The sequence below is a fragment of the Octopus bimaculoides genome, chromosome 7 (genome assembly GCF_046866305.1).
Source record: "Octopus bimaculoides isolate indiv1 chromosome 7, ASM4686630v1, whole genome shotgun sequence".
Classification (NCBI taxonomy): domain Eukaryota; kingdom Metazoa; phylum Mollusca; class Cephalopoda; order Octopoda; family Octopodidae; genus Octopus; species Octopus bimaculoides.
Window position 1 is genome coordinate 47,759,050 of NC_142934.1, and position 19,167 is coordinate 47,778,216.

The window sequence follows — 19,167 nt, forward strand, 5'->3', positions numbered from 1 at the left end:
ACGATTATTTTAGGTTAGCCAATCTGCATGGTTTTAAGCAAGTTATGGACCAAAAACATCTACCAAGTCTTATAGTAGCACTATTTAATCCTCCTTACTGACTGCCCCAAAAAATGAAAAAGAGAAAAGGCGCAGGCGTGGCTGTGTGGGAAGAAGCTTACTTCCTAACTGCATGGTCCCGGGTTCAATCCTACTGCGTGGCATCTTGGGCAAGTGCCTTTTACTATAACCACGGACCGACCAAAGATTTCTGAGTAGATTTGGTAGTCGTAAACTGGATGAAACCCGACATATATTAGATTGTTAAGAAAGTTCTTACAGAATTTTAAATTTTGGTTTTAAATGATGTATTTTCAAATTAATTTTCTTTAAATTACTTTGACTTTATATATCGTTTTAAAGTCCGTTTTTTGCTCTATCTTATCGTGTTGCTCTTTTTCTTTTTGAATAATTAGGCCATTTTTTCCGGAACGTTGAATACAACATGAACAAAAAGCAAATTCGCACAATTTTCTTATTCCAGTTCAAGCTAGGCTGAAAAACTGCTGAAACAGTTCGCAATATCAACGATGCGTTTGACCCAGGAACCACTAATGAACGTACAACACAATGGTGGTTCAAGAAATTTCGTAGCGGTGACGAGAGTCTTCAAGATGATAAGCGTAGTGATCGGCCATCGGATGTTGACAACGATCAACTAAGAGCCTTAGTCGAAGCCAGTCCACGCACAACTGTTCGAGAGCTTGCTTCTGAATTAGATGTAACATATACGACAATTTCCAGCCACTTGAAAGAGATTGGAAAAACAAAAATACTTGAGAAATCGGTGCCGCACGAATTGAACGACAACCAAAAAGGACGCCGTTTTGAAGTGTCATCTTCCCTTCTTTTACGCAACAAGAACGACCCGTTTCTCAACTGGCCACGCTCAGCTCAGTGGTTGGACGCCGACGAAACTCCACGGCAGTGGTCCACGGCCGGTCTCATCCATCACAGCTTTTTGGATCCAGACGAAACCATTACGGCGGAGAAGTATTGTCAGCAAATGGATGAAATGCACAAGAAACTCCAACAACCAGCATCGGTCAATAGAAAAGGACCGATTCTTCTCCACGACAACCCTCGGCAGCACGTCGCACAACTGACTCTGCAGAAGTTGAACAAACCGGGTTACGAAATTATGCCTCATCCGCCATACTCACCAGACCTCTCCCCTACCGACTATCGCATTTTCAAGCATCTCGACAACTTTCTGCGTGAGAAATGCTTCAAAAACCAAGACGATGTCAAACACGCCTTCAACGACTTCATCGCCATCAGAACGCAGGATTTTTACGCTACTGGCATAAATAAACTTGTTTCGCGTTGGAAAAAGTCTGTTGATTCCGATGGTGTTTATTTCAATTAATAAAGTTTTGTTTGAGCCGAGATATGTGCATCTGAATTTAAAGGTTAAAAACCGCAAGAACTTTCTTGACAATCTAATATAGGTGCGTACATGTGTGCGTGTGTGTGTGCACACGCGAGTGTGTGTATGTGTGTGTGTATGAAAGTGTGTGTGCGTGCGTATATGTTTGTGAGTGTTTGTATTATGTTTGTCTCCCACCACGTTGTTAGAAAGAGAAATAAATGCAGTGATAGAGTGATAGAGTATCAGTGATGTAGGTTAATAAGTACAAAAAAAAAAGTGTATTATGGACGACAAACTGATTCAAGAAAATCTTACACGGCAGCAAGCGAGAAAGGTGTGTCTCTCGCCATAAAGCTAAATTATACTGAACAATTTAATTATATTTTACGGTAGCTAATATACAATTGAATGTAGCAAACATCTATATATTTTGAATTAACTGCTGATGCAGATTCGAGAGAATATAGAAAAGAGAACTGTAGTGTCTTCATTTTGATCATACGAATCTTTCTTGTATCTGCATTCACACTTCGTTTAAAATATATAAATGAATTATCTCCCGTTTTTCGGTTAAGTATGGCTATCGCATGTTAAAAGAAGCATTTGTTGAAGTTTTGTCATGTAATGACAGCAGATGAAAATAAAGTTAGTTTTACATTGTGGAGGAAGAGGATGAAAAATTTTCTTTTTGCTTTTGTCAGAATACCATTCTGTATGGAAACAGTATATTCTTTATGAACACAGCATACTGTTTTATGAATACAGTGCAGTTCTTTCATGAACACAACATAATTCTATATGGACATTATCTACTGTAAGAACACAGGAAAAGCTCCATCAACGAAGATAAATATAATATTTAATTCCATTCACATATATGAGAGAAGTGAAGCATCAGAAATTCTTATGTCAGGAGATAGCTGCAATTAATTCTTTTCTACTCTAGGCACAGTGGAGGCGCAATGGCCCAGTGGTTAGGGCAGCGGACTCGCGGCCATAGGATCACGGTTTCAATTCCCAGACCGGGCGTTGTGAGTGTTTATTGAGCGAAAACACCTAAATCTCCACGAGGCTCCGGCAGGGGATGGCGGCGAACCCTGTTGTACTCTTTCACCACAACTTTCTTTTACTTCCTATTTCTGTTGTGCCTGTAATTCAAAGGGTCAGCCTTGTCATACTGTGTCACGTTGCATATCCCCGAGAACTACGTTAAGGATAAACGTGTCTGTGGAGTGCTCAGCCACTTGCACGTTAATTTCTCGGGCAGGCTGTTCCATTGATCGGATCAACTGGAACCCTCGACGTCGTAAGCGACGGAGTGCCAACAACTCTAGGCACAAGGCCCGAAGATATTAATTTTGGGGGGTAGTGGGGGGAGAGGCAACTGGTGCTTATTTTATCGACCCCGAAGGGATAAAAGGCAAAGTCAACCTGGGCGGAATTTGAACTCAAAATGTAAAGACAGACGAAATACCGGTAAGCATTTCGCCCGGCGTGCTAACGTTTCTGCCAGCTCGCCACCTTATAGCTGCAATTAATTGTCAGTAAAGAATACAGAAATATTCACTAAAAGTTGGATTAATTTACTACACAATATCTTCAGCTCCATTGGAAAGAGGATGTAATATAAGACTTGTAAAATAAACCTTATACAGGCAAGCTGCACAATGACCGACTGTTGATATTAAAACAGACTAAGTAAAGCCGGTAAGAAACAGGAATCTACGTTTCAAAAAACACTCACGTACCATTTTCGATATCCTGTTCTGTTTCCATAAAAGGTAACAGTTCACAGCGTATGAGATATTGTACCATCAACACTGGCCAATCCACATTCATCATTGCTCACTATCAATAGTAAAGTTAACGGCTGGATCCTCATTAACTTGTAAAATGTAATGTGACCTGGCATATGAGTCAGGATTAAGAATATCATCTCAAAAGTGTTAGGCTTACATCTACTGAATTTGTTGTTGTGGCTGGCACTCCGTCGCTTACGACGTCGAGGGTTCCAGTTGTTCCGATCAACGGAACAGCCTGCTCGTGAAATTAACGTGCAAGTGGCTGAGCACTCCACAGACACGTGTACCCTTAACGTAGTTCTCAGGGATATTCAGCGTGACACAGTGTGACAAGGCTGGCCCTTTGAATTACAGGCACAACAGAAACAGGAAGTAAGAGTGAGAGAAAGTTGTGGTGAAAGAATACAGCAGAGTTCGTCAGTATCCCCTGTCGGAGCCTCGTGGAGATTTAGGTGTTTTCGCTCAATAAACACTCATAACGCCCGGTCTGGGAATCGAAACCGCGATCCTATGACCGCGAGTCCACTGCCCTAACCACTGGGCCATTGCGCCTCCACACATCTACTGAATATGTCGGCTAATACCAAAAAGAAAAAAAAAGTGATTCGCTGTCTGTGTTAGGAATGTTAGTGAGCTATAGTATATGTAACGCATATTATAGTAAACTACAGTGGTACACATAAAACATAACTAAATAAATCGTACTCATTGATAACTCTCCTAGAATTGTTTTAGCTGACGACTATAATAATATAACATATATATATAGATATATATGTATATACTTAGTTACCTACATCCCTCTACACATATATATATATAAATTGTAAAAAAAGTTCCATTAACAAAGATAAATATAATATTTAACTCCACTCACGTATATGAGAGAAATGGAGCATCAGAAATTCTTATGTCATGAGATAGCTATAGTTAATTGTCAGTACAGAAAACGGAAATATTCACTAAAAACTGGAGTAATTTGCTACACAATATCTACAGCTCCAGTAGAAATAAGATGTATATCTATATGTATGTATGTATGTATATATACATACATATATATATATATATATATATATATATATATATATATATATATATATATATATAGGTAAATTGAAATTTAGAGGTAATACTTGACAATTGTAAGCACCTGTGTATTCCAGCTAGTGATTGCGGTGAAAGAATATATTGTAAATCCAAAAAATAACAACAAAACTACAAAGGATTCCGCGGTACACGTGTTTCAAGCTTTATATGTGTATAATATAATATGTGTATAATTTACAATGTAAAGCTATCCTCAGCCGCAAAATTATTTCTCTCCCAGGAAATTATACCACCTCGGCGTTGAAGTAGGAAGAAAGGTGTGATGTAAGAGGTGAAGATCCTTTCGGTATTCTGTATAGTACTATACCTCGTATAATTCTCCACCCAGACATAATCTCTCCGGTCCACCGAAAACCTTCCATACCTTGCTACGATTCACTGAATTTCTGATGCTCCATTTCTCTCATATACGTGAGTGGAGTTAAACATTATATTTATCTTTGTTAATGGAACTTTTTCCATGTTCTTACAGTATATAATGTCCATATAGAACTATGTGGTGTTTATGAAAAAAATTGCATTGTGTTCATAAAAAAGATTGTACTATGTTCATAAACAATTATATCGTTTCCATACATATATCGTTTCAGACAAAAAAAAGAAAAGGAAAGATAAAGAAAGAAAATAAAGAAAAAGAAAGAAAATAAAGAAAAAGAAAAGAAAAATAAAGAAAATAAAGAAAAAGAAAAGAAAAATTCTCATCTTCTTCCTCAGTGTAAAACTTTAACAAATGCTTCTTATATATATATATATATATATATATATATATATATATATATATATAATAATAATAATAATAATAATAATAATAGTTTTATATATATATATATATATATATATATATATATATATATATATATATATATATATATATAATAGTTTTACAGCAATTCTTCGTTAAGATAAGTTATGATTTTATTTTAAGAAATAATGTTTTTCGATTAATTTATTTATTGTTAAAACAAGTATCTTTTTTATATATTTATTTGATATTATTATAAGTTACAATACGTACATTGATTTATTATTATTATTATTATTATTATTATTATTATTATTATTATTATTATTATTATTATTATTATTTTATTTTAGACCTGACGAGTGACCATATTTTTGAACGGATTTAATTATAGATCGATTTGATTATTAATCGAATTATTAATCGAATTGATTTTATTAGTTATCTATTTGAAAATATAGCCACGAAACGTGCGTAGTCATTTTTATACCATTTACTAGTTATTATTTTATGTACTTTATTGATTTTTAGAATAAGTTTTTTATGATATATTTATTTTCTGGAGGGTATGAATTACATTCTTCATTATTGAATTGTTTAATAGTGTTTTTTCTCTAAATTATATATATTGAATATAAATAATATATAAATATATGCATATATCTATACATATATGTACATACCTATATCTATATGTATACATACATGCATATATAGGTATAGGACATAAAAAAAAGAAACATAATGAGAAACGAAAGCATAAACCGAAAACAGAAAACGAACATTTTTCGAACAACGAAAAAACAAACAAACAGAGAAACGAGACATGCAACATAAAGAGTATACCCCTTCGTCAGTTGTACCTGTTCCATCTACTCCGCGTTCCGAAGGTTCCCATATATATATATATAATATAAAAATATATTCATATATACATACCTATATGTACATACCTACATATATATGTATATACACATGCATATATGGGTACAGGACATAAAAAAACGTAGGCACACTGAAAAACGAAAACATAAAAAACAAAAACATAGAAAAGAGACTATTTTTCGAACAACGAAAGAATAAAAAACAGGGAAACGAGACGTTCAACATAAAGAACATTCCCTTCATCAGTTGTCCCCTGTTTTATCTACCCCGCGTTTCTCTTTTATTTGTTTCAGTCATTTGACTGCATCCATGCTGGAGCACCACCTTTAGTCGAACAAATCGACCCCAGGACTTATTCTTTGTAAGCCTAGTACTTATTCTACCGGTCTCTTTTTGCCTAACCGCTAAGTTACGGGAACGTGAACACACCAACATCGGTTGTCAAACGATGGTGGGGTGATAAACGCAGACACACACACACACACACACACACACACACACACACACACACAAACACACACACACACACACACACACACACACATATATATACGACAGGCTTCTTTCCGTTTCCGTCTACCAAATCCACTCACAAGGCTTTGGTCGTCCCGTGGCTATAGTAGAAGATACTTGCTCAAGGTGCCACGCAGTGGGACTGAACCCGGAACCATGTGGTTGGTTGCTACTTACCACACAACCAGTGTACTTTTACAAACTTCCTAAGTTGTATTTTGAAGTGTAGCCTTAAAAAACTACGTACTTACAGTTGCGTCAACCATTTGTATTTATGGAACCGCTTGTCTGTTAATATATATATTAATGAAGAAAAGCTGTCTAGCTTTCATCGTATTCACTTTCTAAGTATTATAAATGAAAATATTTCATCCTCATGGCGCCATTAGCAGAAATATTAGAATATGACACTACTTTATTCCTGAAAGTTATTGCGTTTGGGATGACTTCAGACAATAGCGCTGCAGCGAAGAAAAACAGTGTGAATGAAAAGATGTTGTACGCTTGAAAAAAAAAAAAGAAAAAAGAAAAAAAAACCTGCCATGAAGAAATGTGCTGCAAAGACCGGCTTCTGCCAAGGGCCTGAACTGGAAAATGATTGAGAAAATTCAATCAATGAAAAGCGACCAAGTGATTATATAGTTACATGAACTAGCATACGTACCCAAGCATTTAAATCATAAAAACATATCCAAATGAAAGCAATGGTTTCTAGGTAACAGCACACTGGTGTTCTCGCTTTACGAAATAGGAACTTTTGGTATGGTCACAGAAGATAAACTTTACACTGAAGCTCTCGGCAGAGCTTCAAAGAATGCATAAATTTCCTCAGATATATGATTTGACTAAGAGTGCAGTAAGGCTTTGTAATATGGTCGTAATTCCCTTTGATATATATATATTTCAAATATGAAATAGACAGCAATGCTTAAGTAACAAACATTATCGACTACATATACATAACATATACACGTTGTGTATTTGCGTTGTGGAGATTACTCCAAGATACATTGTGCACCTATTCAGGCCCTCGAGTTGACAGAATATCCTTTTGACAGAATATTCTTTTGGAATACGTTTGCATATGTAAAGAAGAGAAACCAAATAGAAATCTGCTGCAGGTCTCCAGAATCACTAACTCTACGTTACTTTAGTAACGATGATGGAATCTTTGTTGAATGATAGCCACGCAAGTAGAGTGATGTGACATAACATGACTGATATATAGTATATTTTCAAAATTATACTTGGTAACAATATTCAGGACATTAGGAGCCTGACCAGCCGCCATCAGTTTGTGCCGGTCGCTGTCGTGACGTCAGGTGTTCTGGGACCCCCTACTACCGATTTCCTCCGCAAAATAGGGACAACAGCAGCCCGTGGCAGAAATGAGCTCTGAAAGGTGGAGTCATAACTGCAGCGAGTGTTGCTGGCCATTCTCTGTGACAACACAATACCATTGCAGTTAATATCGCGGGGCGCGGCTGAGTACTCCACTTGTTTTCGGATATGTGGATCCTCTCCTCTTCCCTTCTGTCTTCCGCTGCTTTCCACCTTTTTTTCTTTTTTTTTTCTCGTCTTTTCAAAGCATTTATTAATAAATAAAGTTCTGTATCTAATAAATAAATAAATAGATAAAAAATTAAAAAAAGTTCCCGATTATGACCGATTATGCCTTACTGCATTCAGTGATCAACAAAACAGAGAATTAAACGTTGGGATTTTCGAATCAACTGTTCGTTTTTCATTTGCTAAATCAGTTAAAGGGGATACGACCTCTGACCTTCGTAGTCCCTCTTAGATCAGAGACATTGATGCTATTAATGCCATTAAAAAAAGAGAACACTTTGAATTTATATTTACTTGAATTAATATATATAAATGACTCCGTAGATACTCTGATGTATGGATGTCCGTTCGGAACAGTCAGCAATGGTTATGCATGAATATTTGACGACCAGTTTTTTTTGCTTATTTACTTAAGAAACGAGTAAAATACGATAAGTCCAGGTGGGTGTTTATATCTTCTACAGAGTGAACGGTAGAGTACCTGACCTTTCGACTTATGGGATTTAGTTACGTTCCTGTGTATTCTGAGTTCTGCAGCGTGCTTCTCTCTCTCTCTCTCTCTCTCTCTGTTATATATACATGAGTACGGACGTAGCGGATAACAGCTAGTCTTCGACCGCATCTTTGGACCCTGTTGTATCCATCACTCTGATTGGTTGGTATTGGTGTATTTTTGTCTCTTGTTCTATCTCGCGCCGAGGTGCAACCCAACCAATCGCCGCCTTCAGATAAGGTCGCGTGGGACAGTTTTTTTGAACCCCAGTTGAGCCGATAGTATGGTATAAAATCTAGCTTTCCATCGTCCTGTTTCTCAGTCTGGCTCTAGACCTTCTGAGGTCTAGCCACTGACCACACAGCACACAGCCAGTTCCAGCGATGACACGACACCGCTTCATGGCAATCCAACACTTCGTTCAATAGCTTACTGCAAACTCTTTCGTCGCCACCGCCAGCTTCTACACCAACTTCTCTATGTACATCCCAACCAGCAACGCTTGCACAGCATTTCTCCACGCTGTTTGTGAAATACTTCACCATGGTTAACAGCGAATGCAACCTCCGAGAACTCCTGTACCTAGTAACCGGCCGCGGCATTGAAGCTTCAACTTCTCACGATATGTGTCTCTTCGGCTCTGCCTTGCCGCCACAACTTCTTGGTACAGCACTTCAACTACAGTGTACCATTGGATACGAACAGGTATTTCCCATCCTTGTGCCTGGAATTTCTTCTAACGTCCTTTTCTATGCTCTGTATCTCTCACACACACATACACATGTTTGTATACACATACACTTTGTATGCATGACGGCCTGTCTATTATTGTGTTTTATTATGTCGCACTCTCACACACACAGACATTCTAGCTGACAACCAATAAAACCATTCTCTTATACCTTTTACCGGTTGTGTCTCTCTCTCTCTTTTCCTTCTTGGCACTTATACTCATTTAACCTCTTGTTTCATATTTGTGTCGACCGTGCGATACGCTAAAGGCGCCATTCCTCGTCACCATCTCCTGGTCGCACGGTCGTTACAGTTCGATTCCGGCCTGGTTCAATTATCTCTATCATCTTTCGTTGGGTATATGAAATAAGTACTTGTCATGTACTAGTGTCGACTTAATAGACTGCATCCGTTATTAAAAGTGTGTGGTCTTGCGGTGCATCTTTCGTCGGTGTAGTATTCTATAAGTTTTCAACTGTTCGACCGACTAAATTTCTACTCGTGAAATTAACGTGTAAGCGGCCGAGTATACAACTGACACTTGTACTCAGATCATAACTCTCAGATTAAATCAATGTGTTATGATACGTAACAAGGATGGATCTTACATTTTGAGAGAGGAAGACAGTGAAAGAGAGCGAGACAGATAAATACATACATACATACATACATACATACATATATATATATATATATATATATATATATATATATACGACGGGCTTCTTTCAGTTTCCGTCTACCAAATCCACTCACAAGGCTTTGGTCGGCCCGAGGCTATAGTAGAAGACACTTGCCCAAGGTGCCACGCAGTGGGACTGAACCCGGAACCATGTGGTTGGTAAGCAAGCTACTTACCACACAGCCACTCCTGCGCCTATATTATATTATATTATATTATATTATATTATATTATATTATATATATATATATATATATATATATATACGTATACATGTATGTGTGTGTGCGTGTGTTTGTCTATCTCTCTATCTCTCTATCTCTCTATCTCTCTATCTCTCTATCTCCCTAGATATAAAGTCGACTTCGATGAGATTTGAACTAGGGGTGCAGAGAGCCAGAAAAACTGCCGCGATGTATTCCATCTGATGCTCTTAAGATTCTGCCAATACATCACATTACGTTCTTATGATTATGCTGGAAATAGACATTGAGAGAAAGATAGACAGATAGACAGAGAGAGAGAGAGAGAGAGAGGGAGAGAGAGAGAGAGTGAGGAGAATGTTATACTTGGTTGAATCGATAGGGTGACTGTTTAGGGTTTGTGGGATCAATGTTTCGTATTCTCCCACAGGCACTGCATCGTGTGAATGACCAAGACACTAAATTTTTAATGAACCAATGATGTAGTCGCTAAAAATAGTAGCCAAATATCCCACATACCAGACGCTACGATTATACAAAACATAATGACGCATGAGGAAATGTAATCTAAGATACACTATGTCAGTATAAACAGTGAAATAATCCAGGCTGGGATAGTTTTAGAAAGAGAGTATCACAAACCCTCGATATAAAGGCTGAGTTAAGGCGAAGCTCTACAGTAATAATAGTTTGTTTTCAAAAGACAAGCCACTGCAGCTCTAAGTACCTATCTCTGGAGACCTTGATAATTGATTGCTGCCATCAGTGGAAAAGCACAAGAGAATAAACGAGTGCTTTCTTGATTTGCTGTGTGTTGATTTCGATTTCTTCACAGAGAATCAGCATGGTCGGATTTACACTATTTTGATGGTTACATACATAAATATATAACACATACAAACATAAAAGGCAATATCCATCCATCCATCCATACATACATAACATGCCATCAGCAACAGACGTGCTGGCGTAGAGAAGGTTCTAAAATATATTTTCAAACGTTTCTCCCTCTAACTAAGCCAACCTACAGAAACCTAGATCAGTACATGTTTATTTTTTCCCCCTTCTTTTACAAATAAGTGAAATACCTTTTATTCGCCAACTTTGCGTCAGATTAAAAATATTTTCAGTCACAAGGAATTTCGTTTACACAGTCACGGCTGACATCTATTCAACATCAGCAAATCGCACATCAATGTTTCTGCCACACCCCAGTAAGGCGACGAGCTGGCAGAATTGTTGCCGCACCTGGAAATATGCTTAGCGGCATTTCGTCCGTCTGTACGCTCTGAGTTCAATTTCCGCCGAGGTCGACTTTGTCTTTCGTCCTTTCGGGTTCCATAAAATGAGTACCAGTTGAACACTGGGGTCGATGTAATGGACTTACTCCCTCCCTCCAAAATTGCTGGCCTTGTGCCAAAATTTGAAACCAATATTTTCCCCATACCAATGAGATATGTTAGAAAACATGTCTTCATTTCAGTAGGTATTTGTAATTAAATCCGAGTGTTCTTTCATGTTGTAGAGAAAACTTAAGAAAATCCCGCTACCGGCTAGATGAGGCGGTTAATAATTCTTGGACAAATCCAGCTGAAACTTAAGCCCTATTAAAGCTAAACAATTGCAACAACAGACATCTTTCTAGGGCTGAAAAATGGATCTCACAGATAGCAATCAATATTCTGATTCCTGTAATGCTTGTCATCTTTCCGACAGTATTCAAAACAGTCAAAATTGCCAGTGGCCGTTCGCGAATGTAAACAAACTGACGTCAATAGCATCGTCACACAGTTCTCTCAGATCGGTATCTCTGCTCACAAACCTGATGAAAACAACAGTAGAATATATGCCGCTGAAAAAGACATCTTACAACCACAGTTTGAAGACAATTTTTCCAGTTTTTTTTTAACATTAAGTACCAGACCCTTCTTGACAAAAGTCGAAGAAAGATCAACCCTTCTTATGTCAAATGTCATTGATGATACCCCTGGAGATAAAAAATGCAAAAGAACTTATGGAATATCATTACCTGCCTGTATTAGGCTGCGGTTATTCTGAAGGAACATCTAGGAGATATTTACAAAGCGTGCGGCAATGAAACAACTCATTATAAGGAATCCAGATGGTTAATGACCCTCGAAGAAAACATAAAGAATTTGCGCTGCAGATTAGGGCAGTTAAATGCCATTATAAAGTGTACAGTGAGCGATTAGTCCACAGCACATCAACGGTACCTCATGGGGAAATTAACAAAAGTATTCAGAGATTCTACTTTAAATCGTGAAGGAAAATGAATACTTCTGGAACATAAAGTCCAAGATGCAGAGCGAAAACTCTGCTTGCAGAAAGACATGTTACTATGAACCAATTTAAACCACAAATTTGCTTCTATACCACAAGCTGTATACAGGGGTATAAACGAAAATATGCCATAACAGAAATGACCGCTTCCTGGGAAGATCTAAAATCATTTTTGTTTAAGAACTGGAACGAAAGGAATGATTTTAATCGTCATGCAATGTGGTTAGCCACAATATATTAAGAATATTGTATCAATATCAACAATAAAATCTAAAAATTAACGTTGAAATTTCCACCAATCCTGTGAGAAACCTACATAACAGGAAAACACAAGGAAGAGACCTCATAATTAACCACTTGTACAAGACGTTGACTTTTTATAGAAAGCCACCGAAACAAAATTAGGCATCCTGGGCGTCACACCCACAGGATTTTGTGGTTACGGAAATTGTAAAAGTATGAGTTAATTTCATGATGCGGTTTATAATTTCGTTCTCAAAAACTCGGATTAATTTTAACTATTTTAAACTAGAGGTTCTTCTTAGCGAAAAATACCACTTCTCGGCGTTGTAGCTAAATTAAGAATTTGAAAACTATAATCATTATACATACATACATACATACATACATACATACATACATACATACCACACCTACATGCATAACAATGTATGTATGTATGTATGTATGTATCTATCTACTTCCCTATTTCTCTACCTACCTACCTACCTACCTACCTACCTAACTGTCTGTCTGTCTGTCTGTCTGTCTGTCTGTCTGTCTGTCTGTCTATCTATCTATCTATCTATCTATCTATCAGCCTTCATCGTTACCACTACTTCTCATTAACACCGACACAACCCAATCAACATCAAAGCAATTAGAACCAGCAACCCCTTAATGACCACCACCACTACCACCGCCGCCGCCGTCAAAAACAACAACAACAACAACAACAACAACCCCCCAAAAAACAAACAAAACAAAGAAAAACAGCAAGATAAGCAAACTCCATTTAAAATGAAAGACAATGAGATAAGATAATACGGTACCCTGGTGCTCTTTAAAAATTCAATGAAATGCTTTTTGATCTTTGGTCAATGAGGATTGACTTGAGACTAAACAGTAACAACAATACAATTAACAAGAACAATATGGCCACCGCTCACGCCGATGATACTCTTCCATCATCAAGAAACACCAAAACCAATACAATCAGCACCACCACCAACCCATCAAATTTTAAATACCTAACTCGTAACAACAACAATATTATTATCAGCATAATAGAAGGAGGAGAGCTGGTAGAATCGTTAGCAAACGCCGAGCAAAATGCTCAGCGGTAAGTCGTCCGTCTTTGCATTCTGATTTCAAATTCCACCAAGGTCGACTTTACCTTTCATCCTTTCGGTGTCGATAAAATAAGTACCAATTGAGTGCTGGTGTCTATGTAATCGACTCATCGCTTCTCCCAAAATTGCTGGCTCTGTGTGAATATTTGAAATCAATATTATAGGCGTAGGAGTGGCTGTGTGGTAAGTAGCTTGCTTACCAACCACATGGTTCCGGGTTTAGTCCCACTGCGTGGCACCTTGGGCAAGTGTCTTCTACTATAGCCTCGGGCCGACCAAAGCCTTGTGAGTGGATTTGGTAGACGGAAACTGAAAGAAGCCCGTCGTATATATATATATATATATATATGTATGTGTGTGTATATGTTTGTGTGTCTGTTTGTCCCCCCAACATCGCTTGACAACATATGCTGGTGTGTTTACGTCCCCGTAACTTAGCGGTTCGGCAAAATAGACCGGTAGAATAAGTACTAGGCTTACAAAGAATAAGTTCTGGGGTCGATTTGTTCGACTTAAGGCGGTGCTCCAGCATGGCCGCAGTCAAATGACTGAAACAAGTAAAAGAGTAAAAGAGTAAAGAGAGTATAACAGCAATCTTTGCGGTTACATATACGTGTGCGTGTAGTGATTTTATAGCTTAAGTCAGAGGTACAAGGGAGTGATGTGCCCATGCACCTAGTAATCCTTCAATTAAGTGTAATCATACAAAACTTTCTCCCACCTCACTCCTCCTTTTCCATGCTTACATCCACAGTAATAAGGTAACGTTTCTTTAGCTCTCACAAAACAGTTCTTTCTTGGTGCTAATTTGAAATACATAATTGTGGATAATAGCTTTCAGAGTTGCCTACGATTCAAGATGTCGGGAAAGAAGCCATCAAATGTAACCGAGAGCATAGGTACAAACGTTGTTGTTGGCACTCGGTCGCTTACGACGTCGAGGGTTCCAGTTGATCCTATCAACGGAACAGCCTGCTCGTGAAATTAACGTGCAAGTGGCTGAGCACTCCACAGACACGTGCACCCTTAACGTAGTTCTCGGGGATATTCAGCGTGACACAGTGTGACAAGGCTGACCCTTTTGAATTACAGGCACAACAACAGAAACAGGAAGTAAGAGTGAGAGAAAGTTGTGGTGAAAGAGTACAGCAGGGTTCGCCACCATTCCCTGCCGGAGCCTCGTGGAGCTTTTAGGTGTTTTCGCTCAATAAACACTCACAACGCCCGGTCTGGGAATCGAAACCGCGATCCTATGACCGCGAGTCCGCTGCCCTAACCACGGCCATTGCGCCTCCACTGAGGTACAAAAAGGAACTGTGAAATGGATTACACTGAATATTAAACTTGATGCAGGCGACAAGCTGGCAGAATTGTTAGCACGGAGGGCAAAAGGCTTAGCTGTATTTCGTCCGTTTGTACGTTCTGAGTTCAAATTCCACCGAAGTCGACTTTGCCTTTCCTTGTTTCGGGGTCGATAAAATAAGTACAAGTTGCACACTGGGGTCGATGTAATTAACTTACCCAGTCACTCGGAATTGCTGGCCTTGTGTTAAAATTTCAAACCGATATTAAGCTTCATATTCTATCTATTACTTGTTTAAGTCATTTGACTACGACCATGCTGGGGCATCGCTCGAAGAATTTTAGCTGAATGAATCGACCCCAGTACTTACATTTTTAAAACTCTGATACTTATTCTATCAGTCTCCTTTACCGAACCGCCAAGATACGGGGACATAAACATACCAACACCGGTTGTCAACCGATAGTGGGGAATAAATACAAACAAACAGACAGACACATATTATCTATCTATCTATCTATCTATCTATCTATCTATCTATCTTTGCGTGTCTCCTGAAAGGCCTTGAATTTTTGAAGTGATACCTGTGTAGGAGTTTTAATTTCCTATAATCAGTGGCATTTCTTTCCAGAAGAAGCGTCGGCTTTAAATTCAAGTATTCACTTTTCTTCTCGAGAAATAAAATAAAAGTTATAGCAGGCATGCACTTTCAGAAAAGTATAATTTCATCTATAATGTATTCTGGTTCCAGTGTCTAGCTCCCTTCAGTAAAAACTTTCTTCAGCTGCTCAGGATAATCGGGATAGCTTTTGTGTTAGCACTGGCAGCTTCACCTGTCATTGTTACATTGTGCAAGTTCAAGTGTTTCTTGTTGGCACTCCGTCGCTTACGACGTCGAGGGTTCCAATTGATCCGATCAACGGAACAGCCTGCTCGTGAAATTATAAATTAACGTGCAAGTGGCTGAGCACTCCACAGACACGTGTACCCTTAACGTAGTTCTCGGGGATATTCAGCGTGACACAGTGTGACAAGGCTGGCCCTTTGAAATACAAGTACAACAGAAACAGGAAGTAAGAGTAAGAGAAAGTTGTGGTGGAAGAGTACAGCAGGGTTCGCCTCCATTCCGTGCCGGAGCCTCGTGGAGCTTTAGGTGTTTTCGCTCATAAACACTCATAACTCCCTGTCTGGGAATCGAAACCGCGATCCTATTATCGCGAGTCCGCTGCCGTAACCACTGGGCCATTGAGCCTCCACAAGTGTTTCTTAGGCCTATAAAACCTCAAGGTTTTAAGAGCTCCGTAAGTCTTGGAGAAATCTCAGATACACCACCACTAACAACCCACTTTATTCCTGAACCACTAATACTATGACAATGAAACATGTACAAACCATTGATATACAAACATTTCTGTATTACAAACATGTTACTGACGTCGACCTATTTCTGTTGGTGTCATCACTTGTACCCAGTTGTGTTAAGGTTTAGTACTTTTATAGTATTCAAATTTTTTCCGGAATCACTAAGGATATATGACCATGGAATTTTGCAGTGATATAGATACTGCGTAGAAAAGAATGTTTAAGACTTTTAAAAATATCAGCTGACGTCACCATTTTTGTGATGAGGCTAAACTTTTAAGAAATAGTTATGTTATGATAATGAAACTGGGTAGGAATATACATCATTAGCAGACAAGCATTTTTCCATAACAGAAGCTCTACTAATATGAATAGTTTTCTGATGACGTCATCACTTTTACTCAGATGGGTCAGTATTTTTTATTTTTTATTATTGGAAATTACTCCTGACTTGTTGGCATGATAACCACATGGTTGCCGTGGAAACGATCTGATTGCCATAGCAACTCAAAACACATGTGTTATTAAAGATTAGCAATTTTGTTTGGTGATATTGCTTCGGTATAATCAAATTTGTAAGAAAGAAAACTCAAAGAAATATCATTTTATACCACCTGTTCAACTCCTGTCGTTTCCATGGCAAGAAAGAAAATATTTTACTTTTTCAAAATCTGTTACGTGAGCATTTAATAGTATAACTTTTAGGAAAAGTCACTAAATTTCAGAGAAAAATCTGCTTCGTTTCAAAACTTACGCAAAAATATAAACCATACAAGAGAGGGGCTCTCAGAGCCACCCCCACAGTCACCCCAAATCCCAGGCATAATACGGTTAAACCGTTCAATCCAGCATTTACTAACATAAATTTTCATTAGAAATTTCATTTTCGTTTCCTTGCACATCGTCATAAAGTCATATAAACTTTTGTTAATTTGTTTTTGTTTATTTTTATTACTGTCGTATTTATCGGCACATTACACTGAATCTAATCTTCGTCCCATATACTCAAGATCCTTTTCATTTTAAGCAATAAATTAGACCAATGAAAATAATTAGGATCCGAATAGTTAAGGAAGTAGCTTCTTGAGTACTTAATTTATCTCTCTATCGTCACATATTCGTCGCACTGCTGACGTTTTGGCATTGTGACTGGTTATTATTCTCCTACATCAGGCGTGGATGTATGGTTAGAAGTTTACTTCCCAACCAATGAACACCGAGTTCAGTCCCACTGCGCGGCAGCTTGGACGCGTATAACCTTTCTATAGCCCTCAGACCGACTCATGCCTTGTGAGTTGATTTGGTAGACGGAAACTGAAAGAAAGCCGTCGTACATACACACACACACACACACACATATATATATATACATATATATATATATACATATATATATATATATACATATATATATATATATACATATATATATATATATATATATATATATACATATATATATATATATATATATATATATATATATATATATATATATATATATATATACATATATATATATATATATATATATATATATATATATATATATATATATACATATATATATATATATATATATATATATATATATATACATATATACATATATATATATATATATATATATACATATATATATATATATATATATATATATATACATATATATATATATATATATATATATATATATATATACATATATATATATATATATATATATATATATATATATATATATATATATACATATATATATATATATATATATATATACATATATATATATATATATATATATATACATATATACATATATATATATATATATATATATATATATATATATATATATATATATATATATATATATATATATATATATATATATATATATATATATATATATATATATGGGCATCGGTACTATTTTCCTCTTTCTCCGTTTTTCCATTCTCCGAACTTTCCATCTTTCCGACGAAGGGCTACGCCCGAAACGTCATACATTCTCTCTTTCCTTTCCCGAGCGTCCAATAACACTATCCGTATCAAGTCCTCACTTTGTTGTTTTTTTGTTATTGTTTTTTTGAACTTATATATATATATATATATATATATATATATATATATATACATATATGACGTTTTTGTTTTTGATTTGACATTCAATTTCTTGAAAATGGAGTGTCACAATATCTTTGCAACCCAGAAATATTGAATACAAGGTAAGTCTACATTGATTCACATATTTGTTTTCTTGTGATTTACCTTGCATTTACTTCGCATTGTTTTGGCCTTACCCACGATCTTTTATATATATATATATATATATATATATATAAATATATAGGTAAATCGCACGCACGCACGTACACGCGTACATACACACACACACGCGCGTGTGGGACTGAACCCAGAACCATGCAGTTGGCAAACAAGCTTCTTACCATACAGCCACGCCTTAAAATCATTTTTAATTGGCTCTTCATTAACTTTCTGTAAATCAAAAATAATCTTTCCTACTATGGGCACAAGGCCAGCAACTTGCGAGTAGGGGTTAGTCAATTACATCAACCCCACTGCTCAACTGGTACTAATTTTATCGAACTGAAAATGATGAAAGTAATTCGAATTCAGAGCCAGACGAAATGCCGTTAAAGGTTTTGACGACATGCTAAGAATTCTTCCAATGTATAGAAGACAG